We start from the raw sequence: 17,788 nt of genomic DNA, 5'->3' as shown, positions 1-17,788 counted from the left end.
ATGACTTGAAACTAGAACTTATATTTAAAAGGGAAGCAGAGCACAGAAGTTTGGAAAATTTGCTGCCAGACCATGCAGTAGAAAAGAAAAATCTATTTTCTGAGGAAGAATTCAAGGCTGCAGAAATTTGCACAAGTAAAGACAAACTGAATGTTAATAGCCAAGACAATGGGGAAAATGCCTCTGGGGCTTTTCAGAGACATTTACAGCAGCCCCTCCTGTCACAGGCCTGGAGGCCTAGGAGAGAAAAATGTTTTTGTGGACCATCACCAAGGCCCTGCTGCTCTGTGCAGTCTCAGGACATGGCACCTGCATCCCAGCCACTCAAGCCCCAGCTGTGGCTAAAGGGGGCCAAGGTGCAGCTTGGGCTGTTGCTTTAGAGGGTGCAAGCCCCGATCCTTAGCAACTTCTATATGGTGTTGGGCCTGCAGATGAACAGAAGATAAGACTTGAGGCTTGGGAGCCTCTGGCTAGATTTCAGAGGATGTATGGAAATGCCTGGATGTCCACTCAGAAGTCTGCTGCAGGAGCAGAGCCCTCATGGAGAACCTCCACTAGGGCAGTGTGGAGGGGAAATGTGGGATTGGAGTCCCCATACAGAGTCCCCATTGGGGTACTGCCTAGGGGAGCTGTGAGAAGAGGGCTACCATCCTCCAGAACCCAGAATGGTAGATCCACTGACAGCTTGCACTGCACACCTGGAAAAGCTGCAGGCATTCTATCCCAGCCCATGAAAGCAGCTGTGGGGGCTATACCCTGCAAAGCCACAGCAGTGGAACTGCCCAAGGCCTTGGGAGCCCACCCCTTGCATCAGTGTGCCCTGGATATGAGACATGGAGTCAAAAGAGATCACTTAGGAGCTTTAGGATTTAATGACTGCCCTGCTAGGTTCTGGCCTTGCATGGGGCCTGTAGCCCCTTGGTTTTGGCCAATTTCTCCCTTTTGGAATGGGAGCTTTTACCAACAAAAAACTTGTTTCTTATTTTACAGGCTCATAAGCAGAAGGTACTTGTCTTATCTTGGATGAGACTTTGGACTTGGACTTTTGACTAATGCTGGAATGAGTTAAGACTTTGGGAGACTATTGGAAAGGCATGATTGGTTTTAAAGTGTGAGACGGACATGAGATTTAAGAGGGGCCGGGAGGGGAATGATATGGTTAGACTATGTGTCTCCACACAAATCTCATGTTGAATTGTAATCCCCAATATTGGGGGAGGGACCTGGTGGGAGGTAATTGGATCATAGGGGTGGATTTCCCCCTTGTTGTTTTCATGAGAGTGAGTTTTCATGAGATCTGGTTGTTTAAAAGTATGTAGCACTTCCCCCTTCACTCTATTCCTCCTGCTCCACCATTTGAAGGAGGTGATTGCTTCCTCTTTGCCCTTCTGCCATGATTGTAAGTTTCCTGAGGCTTTCCCAACCATGCTTCCTGTATAGCCTGTGGAACTGTGAGTTGATTAAACCTCTCTTCTTCATAAATTACTCAGTCTCAGGTAGTTCTTTATAGCAATTCAGGAATGAACTAATACAGTGCCTATGTTAAAGGAATACTTATAACCTAATTAAAATATTAGGTTTAATTTTCCTCATCCAAGAAAAAAGGCAATGAAGGGAAATAATATTTGAATATTGTCCACTCTATTAGTCAGGATATGATAAGCCATCCTACCATATTTAGAAAAAAAAAAAAACTCAAGACCTTATTGCATCAGCATTAAAAATGTTTATTTTTGCACATATTTTATGACCAAAACTGCTCCAAAAAGTGTCTGAAAGAACCAGGCTGATGAAGGGTCTGCCAACTTGCAGCTGCACTAAAGGTAATGCTGGCCGTTCATTGTTACCATGGGAGGGGAAAATGAACTGGGTATTTGCATGTGGTGTTTGAACAGGCTTGGAAGTGGCAAATATCACTTTTACACTTCTGCCTGCATTCCTCTGTCCATAACACAGTATTGTGGAATGCTGAGAAATGTAGCTCTCCTTTGTACTCAGGAAAAGAAAATGAACATGGATTTGATGAACATATGGCATGATCTCAGCCATAGCCATCATGATAGTAGTATCTTTGCTACATTATTGCATTCAGTCTTCATAAAAGCAGTATGATAGTAACTATGATCCATGGATGAGGAAACTGAGACTCAGAGACATAGCTTAATTTACTTGAAGTCAAACAGCAAGTAGATGGCAATATAAAGTTCGTTATTTAATAAACACACTAACACATACACACACAAATACATAGACATGTGTGTGATTTAGACAGAGAGTTTTGAAACACTGACTTGATGTGAGTGATTTGAAATCTTAGACCATCCATTGAGTATACTAACTATTAACTCAAAATAGTTATTCTTAAAAAAAGTCCTAAAATGAGTATAACCTGAAAATAAAACTCCAGCATCAATTTTTAGAATGATGAAAAATGGAAATCTCTGATTAGCATTGTTACCCTAGATATCAGCAATAATATGAAGAATCATAGTTTTTAGTTATTCTTACCTGTTCTTTCCACTTTGGTAGTCAAAAAAATATTGGAATTGTGACAGGCTTCATCACATTGGACAAAGCAATATACATGCTTATTTCTTGCACCTTTTGAACTTTAATGTCTTATTATTTAGTGTTTTAGATGTCACAGATATCCATTTAACAGCCTGAACAATTTAGATAATAATTAGTAATTAAACACTATTTCTTATGACAATAATAACTCTTGCAAAGCAGTAACACAAAATGAGGTATCTGATGAAATTTATGACTTAACAAATATACTTTAAAATAGTAACATAAAATAATATTAATCAGCAAAAATCTCTGGGCATTTCAGGACTACATAAACCAAAAGAGAAAGTGGAATTTATGTACATAGCCATTACTTTTGCTCCACATTGAAAGATTATTTAACATCAAATTTTTAACCCAACCACTGACCTCACAGTCCAGAAGTATAATTTCTAAATGCTTGTTCTGAGTTTTTTGACTGAATTGTTGCCATTACCTGAAACTCCTTATTTTAGAGAATACAACAAGGCAAGGAGGGGATTTAAAGTGTGTCTGATTGTTAGTACCTTTATGGTCCCTGGTCACTTCTCACATTCTATGGACATTTATTGTTCTTAAAGTTTAAAAGTATACATCTGTTCTACATAGTAATTTTTTTTCTATTATCTGGCTTGGAAGGATAATGTGACGAGCTGATTAAGTTAATATTCTGTTTAAAGAATTGATAGAAATTTCAAGCAAAAATAACCAGTTTCCAACAGCATGTGATTCAACACAAAATTTCAACTATAATTCAACATATAATGCTATTAATCTGTTGATTTGCCTATCTTATACATTCACTGAGTATTGATAATATGCCTTATGCTGTCCTGCACACTGGGAATGGAGACATTTTCAAAAGATAATGTATGTTATTTAATCTTATTTGATTGTTCAAATTAAGTATCAACATATTAAAGTCTATTTGGAGCATTGTTAATTATTGTGCAAGATAATTTAATGGAATTCTAATTTGTGGAATTTTTGTTATTTTCACAATATCTTAGCAAAGACTACAAAATAGAAGACAATAATTCATTCTTTTCTTTATTACCTCAGTCATTTAATGATTTTTACTTCCAGCTAAATAATCAGGTAAAAAATTTAACTCAATCACAGGGAAGTAAAATTATTTTATTCTACATAAATAAATTTTAGATTATATGTGTGGGATGATCTGACTTAAAATAAATTATATACACACATCATATTCAGCACACTTTCATTTTATAAAGAACAGTGTGCCATATCATTTTAAAGATTTTTGTTAAGAAATTTACTTACCCTTAGTTTTCTGCAATTAATTACAGAAAGTTCTCCCAGCTATATAGAATTATGCTATGTAAAATGAAATTCAAAAGACAAGTAACTCTTATTTGCAAAATGAATAACTCCCCATCTGCAAAGGCTAAAAACAAATTAGTAATTTGAGGGTTGGAAGAATTTTAATCAGTATGGTCACATGAATGGAAGTCAAAAAAAGAAATTTTAGCTTCTGTTTTATGCATTGGTCCAAAGAAATTGTTTCTCTAAAATAAATTTTATACACCACTGGACCACATCATGAACCAGTCACATTTGATTCAAAAATAATCTTACTATAATGGGAACTACCCCTACAATGCTCATATACCAAACTCTTAAATTTCCAAATATTGCTTTAGGAATAATATCATATACATGGATAGCAGGTGGCTTAGATCCATGCAGTATTTCAGCATTGTGGCCTAAATTTCAGTTTTCACAAACAGCTTTTCATGCAATGAAAGCAAATGTACATGTTAATTCTAATGGGACTCCCATTAGTATTCACAATATGCATTCTTTGTAAGAATGGGCATTATTAATTTGCTATCTAGTGTACACACAGAAGGCTAAATGCCATCATAAATTATATATTACTATTTTTGAAATCAATATTTTGAAAGATTTTATTTTTTTAAATAATTGCATATAAATGGTATTCTAGACAAGTTGCTTGATTTATGTAAATTGGCTCTGCTCTCCTGGTAGGTGTATCATAGATTTCCAAGGAAAACTAAGAAGTTCACCATTCCATAAGCTATGTGATTATGGATGTAAGTTAAAATATGAATGCCATTACTAATTTTGTGTGACATTTTGCAAACCACATAGCTCTATATTTATTGGGTCAAAGTTTTAAATGACTTATTAATCCAAGAATATTAACACTGATGGAGATATGACTTGAAGAAAATAATGTATGATTGTATGAAAAAAATGTATTTAAATGCTCTATTATTTAAATATTGCTGTAGAAGGGAATGCACATTTCTTAAACAACTTTTATCTTTCAAAGTGTGAATTCAGTGAGACCAGAAAGAATACTGAAAAACTAAAAATCAATCATAAAAACCTTCACTTTTATTTACAATCCTATTATGTACATAGTGATATTCAGCTAGTTTTTGTTCCTTGAGCCAGCAATATACAAGCCTTTTGCCATTGCCATTTCAAACATGTGGTGAAAAATAAAATATACATTGTGAACCACTTCACAATCATAAAAGTTAAGGCTGTTTCTCCTTAAAAATAGGGGATTGAAGTGAAGTCAGTGAAGATGGTGGAGTAGAGAACTCCAAAAGTCTATTCTTAGACAACACTTCTAATACACTGGCAGAAATAATCAGAATTAATTTTATTAGAGCTCTGGAAATTAATCACAGGTTTACAACAACCAGGGAGAATGGTTAATCAAGAAAAGGTGGCACAATCTTGGTAGAAGACGTTTGTGGAATTTTAACTATCGCTGGCTTTTATAGTCGGTGGTGGCCTTGAGGATGGAAGTCTGCATTCCACATCTGGATTCCTCATGCCAGAGAGGGAAAACAGATGTTGTGCTCAGGGAATTGTAGTTGTTTTTGCCTGTCTGCTGACTCTGTGAAAGATGGGCTCAGAAGACTCTTTATTTTTCCTAAATCACAGCTCTTCTAGGGTGGGAACACTCTGTAGCAGGTGTCAAAATCACTTAAAGGCAAATATATTAGTCACTGCCACCCTAGGCAAGGGATAACAGTTGGAGCAAAGAATAAACAAACAAAAAGCATGGGAAGAAAAGAGTAACTTGCTTTATGGAATAAAGGCTTTGAAAAACTACCACATACTTCTGGGAATCTAAAAGGCCATATGCATGCCTAGGGCCGAGAGCTGCTCAAAAAATTACCCAAGAGCCCCTAATCTCTCACCTCTGCTTCACCTTTATGCTCTGTACAAGGAGAAGGGAAAGTATAGGCAGAGTTGTAAATTGCCAGACTGAGTGCAGAATGCATGCTCCAACTCACACACACACAAATACACACACACACACATGCCCACACACACACACACACACACACACACAGAGAGAGAGAGAGAGAGAGAGCCACAGAGAGAGAGAGAGAGAGAGATCATCACACTGGGATTACTTTTCAACATAAGAATTTGGGGAGGACACAAACATTCAGTCCATTGCAGCCACCAAACCATAGATCCTGAAAGCTTAGAGAACACCAAACAAAATAAAAAAAAAAAAAAAGAGAAAGAAGAACAATTGGGCATATCATATTCAAATTGCAGAAAATCAAAGATGAAGAAAAAAATCTTAAAAGAGGAAAAAAGTCACCATACCTACAGAGGAGCAAAGATGTGAGTTACATTTGACATTTCCTCAGAAACCATGCAAAATATGAGTGGTGTGAAATATTTAGTGTTGAGAGAAAAAAAGCCACCAATATAGAATCTTACTGATATGGTTTGGCTCTGTGTCCCCACCCAAATCTCACCTTGAATTGTAATCCCCACAATCCCCACATATCAAGGGTGGGACCAGGTGGAGGTAATTGGATCATGGGGGTGGTTTTCCCCATGCTGTTTTCATGATAATGAGTGAGTCTCATGAGATCTGAAGGTATAAGCATCTGATATTTTCCCTGCACGCACTCTTCTCCTTCCTGTTGCCTTGTGAAGACGTGCCTTGCTTCCCCATTAGCCTTCCACCATAATTTTAAGTTTCCTGAGGCCTCTCCAGCTATGCTGAACTGTGAGTCAATTACACTTTTTTCCTTTATAAATTACTCAGTCTTCAGTATTTCTTCATACCAGCATGAGAATGGACTAATACAATAAACTGGTACCACAGAGAGTGGGGTGCTGTTACAAAGATACCAAAAAATGTGGAAGTGACTTTGGAACTGGATAACAGGCAGAAGTTTGAAAAATCTGGAGGGCTCAGAAGAAGACAGGAAGATGTGGGAAAGTTTGAAACTTCCTAGAGACTTGTTGAATGGTTTTGACCAAAATGTTGATGGTGATATAGACAATGAAGTCCACACTGAGGTGGTCTCAGATGGAAATGAGGAACTTATTGGGAACTGGAGCAAAGGCCACTCTTGCTATGCTTTAACAAAGAGACTGGAGGCATTTTGCTCCTGCCCTAGAGTTCTCTGGAATTTTGAACTTGAGGGAGATGATCCAAAACTGGAACTTACGTTTAAAAGGGAAACAGAGCATAAAAGTTTGGAAAATTTACAACCTGATGATGCAACAGAAAAGAAAAACCCATTTTGGCAGATAAATTTAGGCCAGCTATAGAAATTTGCGTAAGTAACAAGGAACCAAATTTTAATCACAAAGACGGTGGGGTAAATGTCTCCAGGCATGTCAGAGGTCTTCATGGAAGCCCCTCCTATCACAGATCTGGAGGCCTAGGAGGAAAAAATTGTTTTGTGGGCCAGGCCCAGTGCCTTACTGCTTTGTGCAGTCTTGAGACTTGGCACCCTGTGTCCTAGCCATGGCTAAAAGGGGCTAACTTACAGCTCAGGATGCTCCTTCAGAGGGTGCAAGCCTCAAGCCTTGATGGCTTACATGTGCCCTTTGGCCTGTGGGCACACAAAAGTCAAGAACTGAGGTTTGAGAAACTCTGCCTAGATTTCAGAGGATGTATGGAAATGCCTGGATGTCCAGACAAGAATTTGCTGCAGGGGTGGAGCCCTCATGGAGAACCACTGCTAGGGCAGTGCGGAAGGGAGAGGTGAGGTCAGAGTCCCCACACAGAGTCACCACTGGGGCACTATCTAGTGGAGCTGTGAGAAGAAGGCCACCATTCTCCAGACCCCAGAATGGTAGATCCACTGACAGCTTGCACTGTGTGCCAGGAAAAGCCACAGACACTAAACACCTCTTGCATCAGCATGACCTGGGTGTCAGACATGGAGTCAAAAAAGATTATTTTGGAACTTTAAGGTTTAATGACTACTCTATTGGACTTTGGATTTGCATGGGGCCCATAGTCCCTTTGTTTTGGCCAATTTCTCCCATTTGGAATGGGTGTATTTACCAAATGCCTGTACCCCCATTTTATATAGGAAGTAACTAATTTGCTTTTGATTTTACAGGCTCATAGGCAGAAGGGACTTGCCTTGTCTCAAATGAGACTTTGGACTTAGACTTTTGAGTTAATGCCAGAATGAGTTAAGACTTTGGGGGACTGTTGGGAAGGCATGATTGGTTTTGAAATGTGAGGACATGAGATTTGAGAAGGGCCAGGGGCAGAATGGTATAGTTTGGCTCTATCCCCACCCAAATCTCATCTTGAATTGTATATCTCATAATTCCCATTGTTGTGGGAGGGACCTGGTGGGAGATAATTGAATCATGGGGGCTGTTTCCCCCATACTGTTCTCGTTGTAGTGAGTAAGTCTCATGAGATCTGATGGTTTTATAAGGAGAAACCCCTTTTGCTTGGCTCTCACTCTCTCTTTGCCTGCTGCTATCCATGTAAGACGTGAGTTGCTTCTCCTTGCCTTTTGTCATGATTATGAGGCTTCCCCAGCCACATGAAATGTAAGTGAAATGTAAACCTCTTTCTTTTGTAAATTGCCCAGTCTCAGGTATGTCTTTATCAGCAGCATGAAAATGGACTAATATACCAGCTATGCTGAGCTGTGTGTAAATTAAACCTCTTTCCTTTATAAATTACCCAGTCTTGGGCAGTTCTTTATAGCAGTATGAAAACAGACTAATACACTTACCCTGTGAAATTATCCTTCAGAAGAGAAGGAGAAATAAATACTTTCTCTGACAAACAAAAATTGAGGGAATTTCTTGCCAGTAGATCTACCTTGCAAGAAATGTTAAAAGAAGCTTTGAAAAGAAGGAAAATGATAGGTCAGAAACTTGGATCCACAAAATGGAAGAGAAGTCACAAGTGAAGGTAAAATAAAAACTTTTTATTTTTCTTATTTTTGATTTGTCTAATAGATATCAATTTGTTCAAAATAACAACACTGTATTCAATGATAATAGCTTATATATAAGTGAAATGAATGGCAGAAATGATAACAACAGACAGGAGGGAGAAATTAGAAATACTTTGCTATTTTAAGGTACTTGTACTATCTGTGAGGTGATAGAGAATTATTTGAAAGTATACTTGGATTGGTTGTGAAGCTATATCTCTACTGATTTCCTGTTTTCAAAGTTTCAGGATATAAGGTCAAACATTGATCACTTTTCTTAATAAAAGAAATGAACAAGTAGAATTTGAAATTTAAAACACATTACCATTGACATAATACCTCAAAAATGAAATCTGTAGGTATAAATCTAACAAAATATGTATAAGATCTATATGAGAAAAACTATAAAATTCTGATGAAATAAATCATAAGGAATAAAAAGTATGAGAAATATTCTATTTTCATGGATAGAAATTATTGTCAAGATGTCAGAGTTTCCCATTTTTATAAATTCAGTGTAATCCCAGTCATATTCTCAGAAAGTTATTTCGTGGATATCAACAAACTAGTTCTACATTTCATATGTAGAGAAAAATGACTTCGAGTAGCCAACACAATATTGAAGGAGGAGAACAGCTTCAGAGGATAGACAGTACCTGACTTTGAGACTTACTATAAAGTTATAGTAATCAAGATAGTGTGGAATTGGCAAAAGAATAGACATAGATCAACAAAGGATAATAGCCCACAAATAGGAAAAGAAGAGCTGACTACACCCAAAGCTAATAGAAGGAAGAAAACAGCAAAGGTTATTGTGAAGATAAATGACAGAGCTTTAGTTTCTAATTTCTAAACAGGGCATAATAATAGTATAGACCTCATAGGTCTGTTGTAAGAAATACATGGCATGAATCAGATAAACTATGTCTGCCACATGATAAATACCCTGTAGGAATGAATTGTTATTTTCTAAAAGGGAATAAAATGCAAATATCAGTGAGGTTTCAAAAAAACCTCTTCTCTAATTTTATGAATACATCCAACTAACAAGGGGATGCACTGGAGAAATACAGAGTATGCGCATCTAACACAGGCCGGCAAGAGGTGGTGGTGAGGATAGCAAGGGAAGGCTTCCTGAGTATCCTACTGTCACACCTCGTAGCTCCATCACTAGGCATGGCTTATAAGCAAGGTTAAAAAAACAAGACCAGGGAGATTAAACTATAAGGAAATTTACACAAATGGACCTGGGGAGAAGATATGATCAGGTATATAAACCTCACTCTTCAAAGTAAACTTTTACATTGAATGGGGCTGTTATGGGGTGAAGATGGGGCACGGTTGGGATGGGACAAATAAAGGTCATCTTCAGAGACTAGGAAACCTCTGAGTTAGAGAGAAGACAGATGATTCTGATTTATTTTTTCCTTTGGGGGCAGTGGAAGAGGCTGTGAAGAAGAGCTGGTTAGCACATCCAGAAACATAATTTGACAGAAAAACACACTGGGAAGGCTGAGGTGGAGGGTCCTGTAATGTGGTATTGTGCTACATATGGATAAAATACAGCTGCCAGAACAAAGTCAGCTTTTAAGGAACTCTAGTGTGAAGACAGAAAGATCCTGAGTAAATGAATCCAATTGACAATCCCAAAATTGTGTTTTATTTCTATTTACATGTATTTCACCCTCTTTAGGCCTGCTTTTAGAATGTTGGCTACAGAGTTATTTTTATCTTATATGAGATATTATGAATAGTGGGAAGAACACTTAAAAAGGAGACACAGAGACTACTTCAGGCTGGGAAGAGTGGAGACAGTTTGAGATCTACACAGATTACAACAGTCCAACCTTTTTCACTTACTAGCATGCAATATTGGGGAAATTTCCAAAACTTTGAGTCTTGAGTTCTGCATCTGAAAAGTTAGCTTCATTTTGCAAGACTGTTGGAAAGGTCAGAGATAATAAATGCAAAGAACCTAGCCAACCTCTCCACATATATTAAACCTTTAGTAAATGAAAGTTGTTACCATTACTGGTGCTGATTGCTACCTTAACCTTCTAGAATTTTAAAGAAGCTATTGAGCAGTTCTCAGGGAATCTGAGGTACTTAGGACCCAGAATAACAAGAGTCAAAATTACTACTTAACAAATAGAACTAAACAACGGAGAGAAAGTTATTTAGTTTGAATATGAGCCCATTGTTTCAATCTGAATGCCATTCAAATGACCTAGTAGTTGTGTAACGGGCTGTACACTATTATGTTATTCTCCTTTGTTTTGTTCCCAGCTGTATCTTCAATCAACATCCCAATTGCCACTCATTTCACAGCCACCAAACACTCAGCCCTTGCCAAATTATATTCAAGAAATTACAATTTTATTGCAATGTACTTGAACTGGACTTCCTCAAGCCAAAGGAAAGAGTGTCAGCCAACTGTGTTTCCACAGATCAGCTCAAAAGAACATAACACTTATTTTTCAGTAAATCATTTGAGAAGATATAGGTAAAACAACTACTTTGCAAACTGTGTTCAAATGCGATGGGAAAGGGTCTGGAACATCTACCTTGGACTCTACCAATGGGAAGTTTCTTTACTGTTTATCGAGGATTCGAGGGCCAATTTGCATTCCAAGATTTAGTCTCTGAGACACACTATCTAAAGGGCTGACCCTCGCTCCCATTCCCAAAGTTCTAACTCCCTGTGACATAGCTAAATTTAAACTTCAGTCACTCTGATGAATTTGCAGTTTCCCTGAACAGACTTGCCTTGAGGCATTTACACTTAACTGCCACTTTACTGCACTCATGTGGACCACAACCCTCTTCATTCTTTCTTTTTATTTGTCCTTCTGGTCTAGCATATCTCACAATCTTCCTTGTGATACTATTGCTCCTAGACATGAAAATCCTGACATCTTCAGCAACAGCACAGTGAATTCCAAAGAGCAGATGTCCAATTAATGTTCAGGGAATAAATGAACCAATGAGCACAGTATCTAATTTAGTAAGATTTAATTTCTCCTAAATTCTGAAATAAGGTAAGCAAATCCAGATGTAAGTCATTTAATTTTACAGAACAACAGATTAAAAATAATAGGGAAGATAAGAATTGACAATCTTTTACTTTATTTTGCTCTATTTCTTTGTTGTTGTTTGGACACGAGTTTATTTACATCAAAGTCCTTATAAAGGCCTAGAAATCTGATTTTTTGGCACATATTTTGCCAATTTCTTGAACCCAACAGTTTCATTGCTGAGTAATCTCACATTTCCAGAGAAACACCTATTTCAATGCCATATTACCCTGTTCTGGATCACAAAATGAGATGGAAAGTTTCTCCAACTTGTTTCACAAAATATAAAAACTCCTACTTTTAAACTTGATACACAGCAATAAATGTGTAAACCACATGATCTATAAACTCATACTGAGAAATGATTTAAACTAATTTTTAAAGAAACATTTGAAAAATAAGAAAAAGAAGGAAAGGAAAGAAGGAGGCAGATCTTCAACTTATCATATAAATAGGAATACAAAGTTGATATGCATCCAAAGTGAAGGAAGTGACCATTACAGAGTTTAAATGCTCTAAATCATGAGGAGAGCAAGTGATAGTCTTCAGAGGAGGATGCAGAATGAAGAGCTGGCCAGCAGGTCAGGTTCCAGAGTTAGGGGTGTACACTGGAGAAATTCCAGGAGAAAGGTGTCATAATGATGGAAACAGCAAGAACTGGATGAAATAGCTCCTGGGCAGAGTTAATTCTCAGGGATACCACGGGCCTCAAAGCAGCAGGATCCTAGGTTAATGAAGTTTAAAGACAATCTCCAAATTTTGATTTATTCTTACACTTAACTTCCTTTTATAGGCCTGCTTTTAGTACTTTGACTACAAGTGTCTCCTTTTTTTTTTTTTTTGCCTGAAATACATTTTGGAATAGTGAGTTTAAAAGGTTCATTAAGAGACAACAGGTCTACCTCAGGTGGGAGGAGTGGAATAGTTTAGGCTCTAGACAAATTCAGACCAGGGCTCTTGTCCTAGCTCTGCCATTTACCAGTCTTGTGAACTTGAGAAAATTAGAAGTTTATTATCTGCCAAATGAATTTGGTAAGCCCCATCTTGTAAGACCATTAGAGTGTATGTACTACATATAAACCACATGGCAAGATGACTGGAATATATTACCCAGAATGGCAGTTTTTAATATTATTATTTTGATTCAAGATGATAGCATCCACCACACTTGGAAGTATTTTTTGTTTTGTTTTGTTTTTTGGTCCAGGAGATGTTAGAGAATATGGAATAGTCTTGCACAAAAATATTGAATCAGCCAAAAATGATCCCTAGCAAGTAAAGCTATGTAAATATTGTCCATGAGGGCACCTGTTGTTTATTTCAGTTGTGAGGTTGTCTTCCCCAGCTAGATGTAACTCAGGCTCCTAAAATTGGTGTCAAGGCCCAAGTTCTTGTATCCTTCTTGGGCGCCCTTCTGCCTTTCCATCCCAAAGCATCTTTGTTTACATCCTTTATACCCTTAACAAAATCTAGCCCTCTCTTAAGAGTTTGCCAAATTATCCTCCATATAACTAAATCAAAATGCCCTTTTAATGCACTGGGATCTAACTCTCCCAGTTCAAGGCAAAAACTGCCAACATAGTGGCTTCTGTGCATCTCATCTCAAAGGATTATCATTCTTATTCTTCAGAAGCTCCTTGTAGAACATGTGTTTAGAACAGCTAATTTGCAAACTATGTTTACCTGCTTACCTGCACTGGAACTAGAGCACAATACACCTTCCTACCCTGCCCACGTGGAGATTTGTCTCTGGTTTACCCGCAATCCCAAGAAGAGAAGCAGTTTTCCATTATAGAGTGAACTTTGTATTTTCCCCAAAATTCATATAATGAAGCCCTAGCTCCCAATGTTATGGTATTTGGAGGTGGGCCTTTGAGGGATAATTACGTTTAGTTGATGTTTTAAGGGTAGGGGGCCGCATATTAGGATTAGTGTCTCTATGAGAGGAAGAGAGACTAGAACTCGCTCTCTCCCCTCCTTGTGAGGAGACACAGAAAAGGTGACTTTATGCAATCCAGGAAGAGTACCCTCATTAGGAACTGAATATGTTGGCTCCTTGATCTTGGACTTCTCAGCTTCCAGAACTGTGAGAAATCAATTTATGTTGCTTAGGCCACCCAGATTATGGTATTTTGTTTATGAAGCCCAAGTACACTAATTCTTGGGGTTTTATCTCTCAACTGAAGCATACCCATCGAGGGTATGGCTGCTACTCATCAATTCCAGAACCTCAGCTAGCCCACCAACTTAAATGAAAGTTACATTCCACTGAGGATTTGCAGTTTTCCAAAGCCCCAAACTGCCTGGCTTAGGAAATTCCCTCTTGGTTGCTCTCATAAGGAACACCCTCATCCTCACTCATTATTTTTAATTTAACTATAGGTCATAAAGGGCAGTTAAATGATCATAGCTTATAGGCTTAAAACTTCTACAAGCAGGGACTGGGTATATATCTGAGCATCTCCAGTATTAGCACATAGTCTTCCAGAGAGCAGATGCTCAGTTAATGTTTGGTGACTAGAAGAGCCAGTGAACACAAGGTCTAATTCCTAATTTATTAAGATTTAATTTTTTCTACTTTATTGAATAAGCTAAGAAAAGCAAAGTACAAATCAGTTAATTTTACAAAACTAAAGATTAAGAAGAATCAGAGAAAACAAGGATTAATCATGTTTTATTTTTTTCTTCATTGTATTACCCTACTTATTTTACTGTGGGATTATTTTGTATTTTCAAGAAAATCTTTACTGTGATGTCATATCTTCTTATCTGGATGATAAAAAGTCCTCAGTCCTCAATAGGGGTGGGAAGATAAGCTGGACATATGGCTCTGGAAATTGCACTAGCTTTGGCAGTAGTGCCAGGCATGGTTGCATCTATGGCTTGGGCTCTCTCTTCCTCATCTCACAAAGCCTCTTCATAATGGGATGTGGAGGCACTAGGAACAGTATCACTGACCTTTGCCAAAACTTCAGGATTTTCATCTTATTGGTTTCAAGATGCACTATTGAACCCCAAAGGAATTCATAGCATGCAGGATCACTGTTGAGCAGTATTCCAGGTACTTTTTAGCCTCATCAAATCCTGAGTGATGAGCTTCTTGGGCTCTCCATAGATGTAGTGCTTCCTCCTAGCATATGCTCACATCATGTCTAGGAATTTCCAGATGTCTTCTCCAGTGGCACAGTTGCGCTTCATGAAGATCACACTCTGCAGATTTATCAGGAGAACAGTCTTGGGTAACCCCCTGCCACCAAACACCCTCCCATTTTGGGGAACTTCTAGCTTTACAAAGTCATAACAAGATCATAGGAGTGATGGGTTGAAATGACTTACCTCATAACAACTGCAAAGGTAACCTTAATGCACTCAGAAGTTCTTCTGAGGATCTCAGCATACTGATTTTGGTATTTTTAGTTGACAACCTTCAGCGTATCTTCTTTTGTAATGGGCCATTTCATTTTATACTTGTAGAGCAGGAACTGCTCCAACAACTCAGCTTTCCTGGTTCAAGGGTCTCTGCACGAGTTCTCACTGGAAGGTGGGGCCTCAGCTGTGCTTTTCTCTTCCTTATCTTGGCCACTGGAAAATTTATCAGGTCTAGAGCAAAAAATGCCTATGTAAGTAGTGGTGGATGAGGCTTTCTGAGGCCCCTTCAAAGTGCTACATGACCCAGTAGTAGGTAAGCTCTCAGTAACACCTCCACAAAGAAGAGGCAAGGAGGAAGGAGACTCTTCTGCTGCCACTGCTATTGCCTGAGTACCCCCATTACCCCGAGTCTTACTTTGAGTCTGGTGATGTTTCTCATGGACATGGAGCTTACTTTTCTGATACCAAGACATGATGACTCTGGTTAGGCAGAATAGGAAAAGTGTGGACAGGTTGGCTGGCAATGTGGGCACCTGAAGGAGGAAGAATGAGATGGTGTGAGCACCAGCAGCAGGGAGAGACTACCATGGCTTTAACAAAGGCCACAGCTACAGGTTTCCAAGAGCACTGCTTTAGGAACCCATGGAGCGCCTGTTCTCCTGGTCCGCCTGTCCACTGAGAACCCTGTGGATAAAGTTAGAGTGAGTTTTAGGCTGCAGCCTGCTAACCCTGCCTTAGGTGTACTGAGATGGTGGCAGGGGCTGGTCATGGGGGTTCTCTGTTTTGGAGTGTGGGGGTTTAAGTTCACAATCGTAATCATCATATCAATTGTTGGCAGGCCGTGGTTCCCCTCCCTTCTGCTGCTCTAATGTTGACACCTCAAACCAAAGCCAGCACCTCCCTGAGACCCCAGAAGATAAAGTGAAGGAGCATCTCAGTCCACTATCTCTGTCAGGGGGCACCCAACTGGGAGCTATGTGGAGGTCTCTCTGTCATGGGATGCTTGGGTCTTCAGTTCTCATTCAAGGAATTCACCTGATCTCTAGGTAGTACCTGGAAGACTTCCCTTTTGCTGACTGGTGGCTACAATCATACACCAAAGATTTCATCTGCCTTAGATTTTATATATATAAAGAACTGGGGAGAAGCCTCAGCCTGATAGTCCTGTCCCAGTCCTTTAAGTACTGAGTGCAAGGGTGGGGCACAGATGCTTTGTTATCTGTTCAATTGTGGGTGGTCCTCCCAACCCTTCCTTTGTCTCTTGGCATGGCCCAGGGCTTTTCTATTCCTACCAGAATCTCCTGAGACTCTCTACTAAGATATGGGTACCACCTCACCTGCCTGTGGCCTTCCAAGGCTGAGAATAGGGGATGGATTTGGTGTTCCCCTCAGATATCATGTCTTCACCCTAATTCGTAGAAATGCCTGGAAATCCTCCTACTGCAGACCTCAGGCCATCTACTTTAGACAAAATCCCTCATCATCATTACCAGTAACCACCCCCACACCATAGCAGGAAATAAGTGCAAGTCATGTAACCAGTGCACAGGCATCCCAGGGTGCCAGTAGAGCAGGGGTTCCTTCAGTCCTCATGTAGGGCATTTACTTTGATTCATGGCTGCACTTGGGCTGCATTTCTTTGTTGACTTGAGGATCCTTCCCTTAGACCAAGGCCCTCACATCTCTGAGACCCCCCTTGAAGAAGTCAGCCTGGCCCAGGGCCTCCGAAGGTTGATGGCAGGAGCAGGCTTTGTGCTACCGCACACTTCTGAGATCAGTGATCCCTCAGAAATCACGCAGGCTTCTGCTGTTGATTCCCTGAAGGGCATGGTACTCCCTTTGCTGACCTTAGCCCGCTGTCCCCTGCCCACTCCAGGCCAAGGCCCTCAGCTCCCAGTATCATCAAGTAGGAAAGGAGAGCTCACATATACTTGACATCCATGTTTAGGTACTCAGGGAGCTGCAAACAAGAGCTTGATGGGATTCTCCACCTAAGCTTCCTCACCTTGATTGCTGCTAGGGTTTGCGCCTCCTCACTCAGCTGCTCTGAGTTCACGTACTTTTACTAAGGCCCTCACCTTCCCGAGGCCCTAGAGGCAGGAATGAGCACACATCTCAGCCTGCCTACTCTGCTCAGGGCCTTCCAAGACTGAGAACAGGGGTCGAGCTTTTTGGGGGAGCAGGCCCGGGACATGCTTCTGAAGTGGGTGGTTCTCTTACTCTCATTAAGTATTCTCACCTTGACTTCTGCCCGATCCTAAGACCCCTCACTTTCTTGCACTTGTGCTAAGGTGGCCTGCCTTAGGCCACGTCCCTCACCTTTCTGTAACCCTCAGGAGGAAGTGAGTCCTACCCATATCCCCAGTGAAAGTGTTCTCAAAGCTGACTCCAGGGGTGACATCTATGGTGCCTTCTCTGTTCTGGAGTGGGTAGTTCCCTCAGTCTCACAGACGATTCCCAGTTTGACTCTTCTTAGAGCCTTACTTCAATGAGAGCCCTTTGTAGCAAGGCCCTGACATCCTCGGCTCCTGTATCTTTAATGAAAAGCTTCCTGGG

This window comes from Macaca mulatta, chromosome X (assembly GCF_049350105.2).
Source record: "Macaca mulatta isolate MMU2019108-1 chromosome X, T2T-MMU8v2.0, whole genome shotgun sequence".
Taxonomy (NCBI): Eukaryota; Metazoa; Chordata; class Mammalia; order Primates; family Cercopithecidae; genus Macaca; species Macaca mulatta.
The sequence above is the reverse complement of the archived record's forward strand: the minus strand, read 5'-3'. Positions refer to the sequence as shown.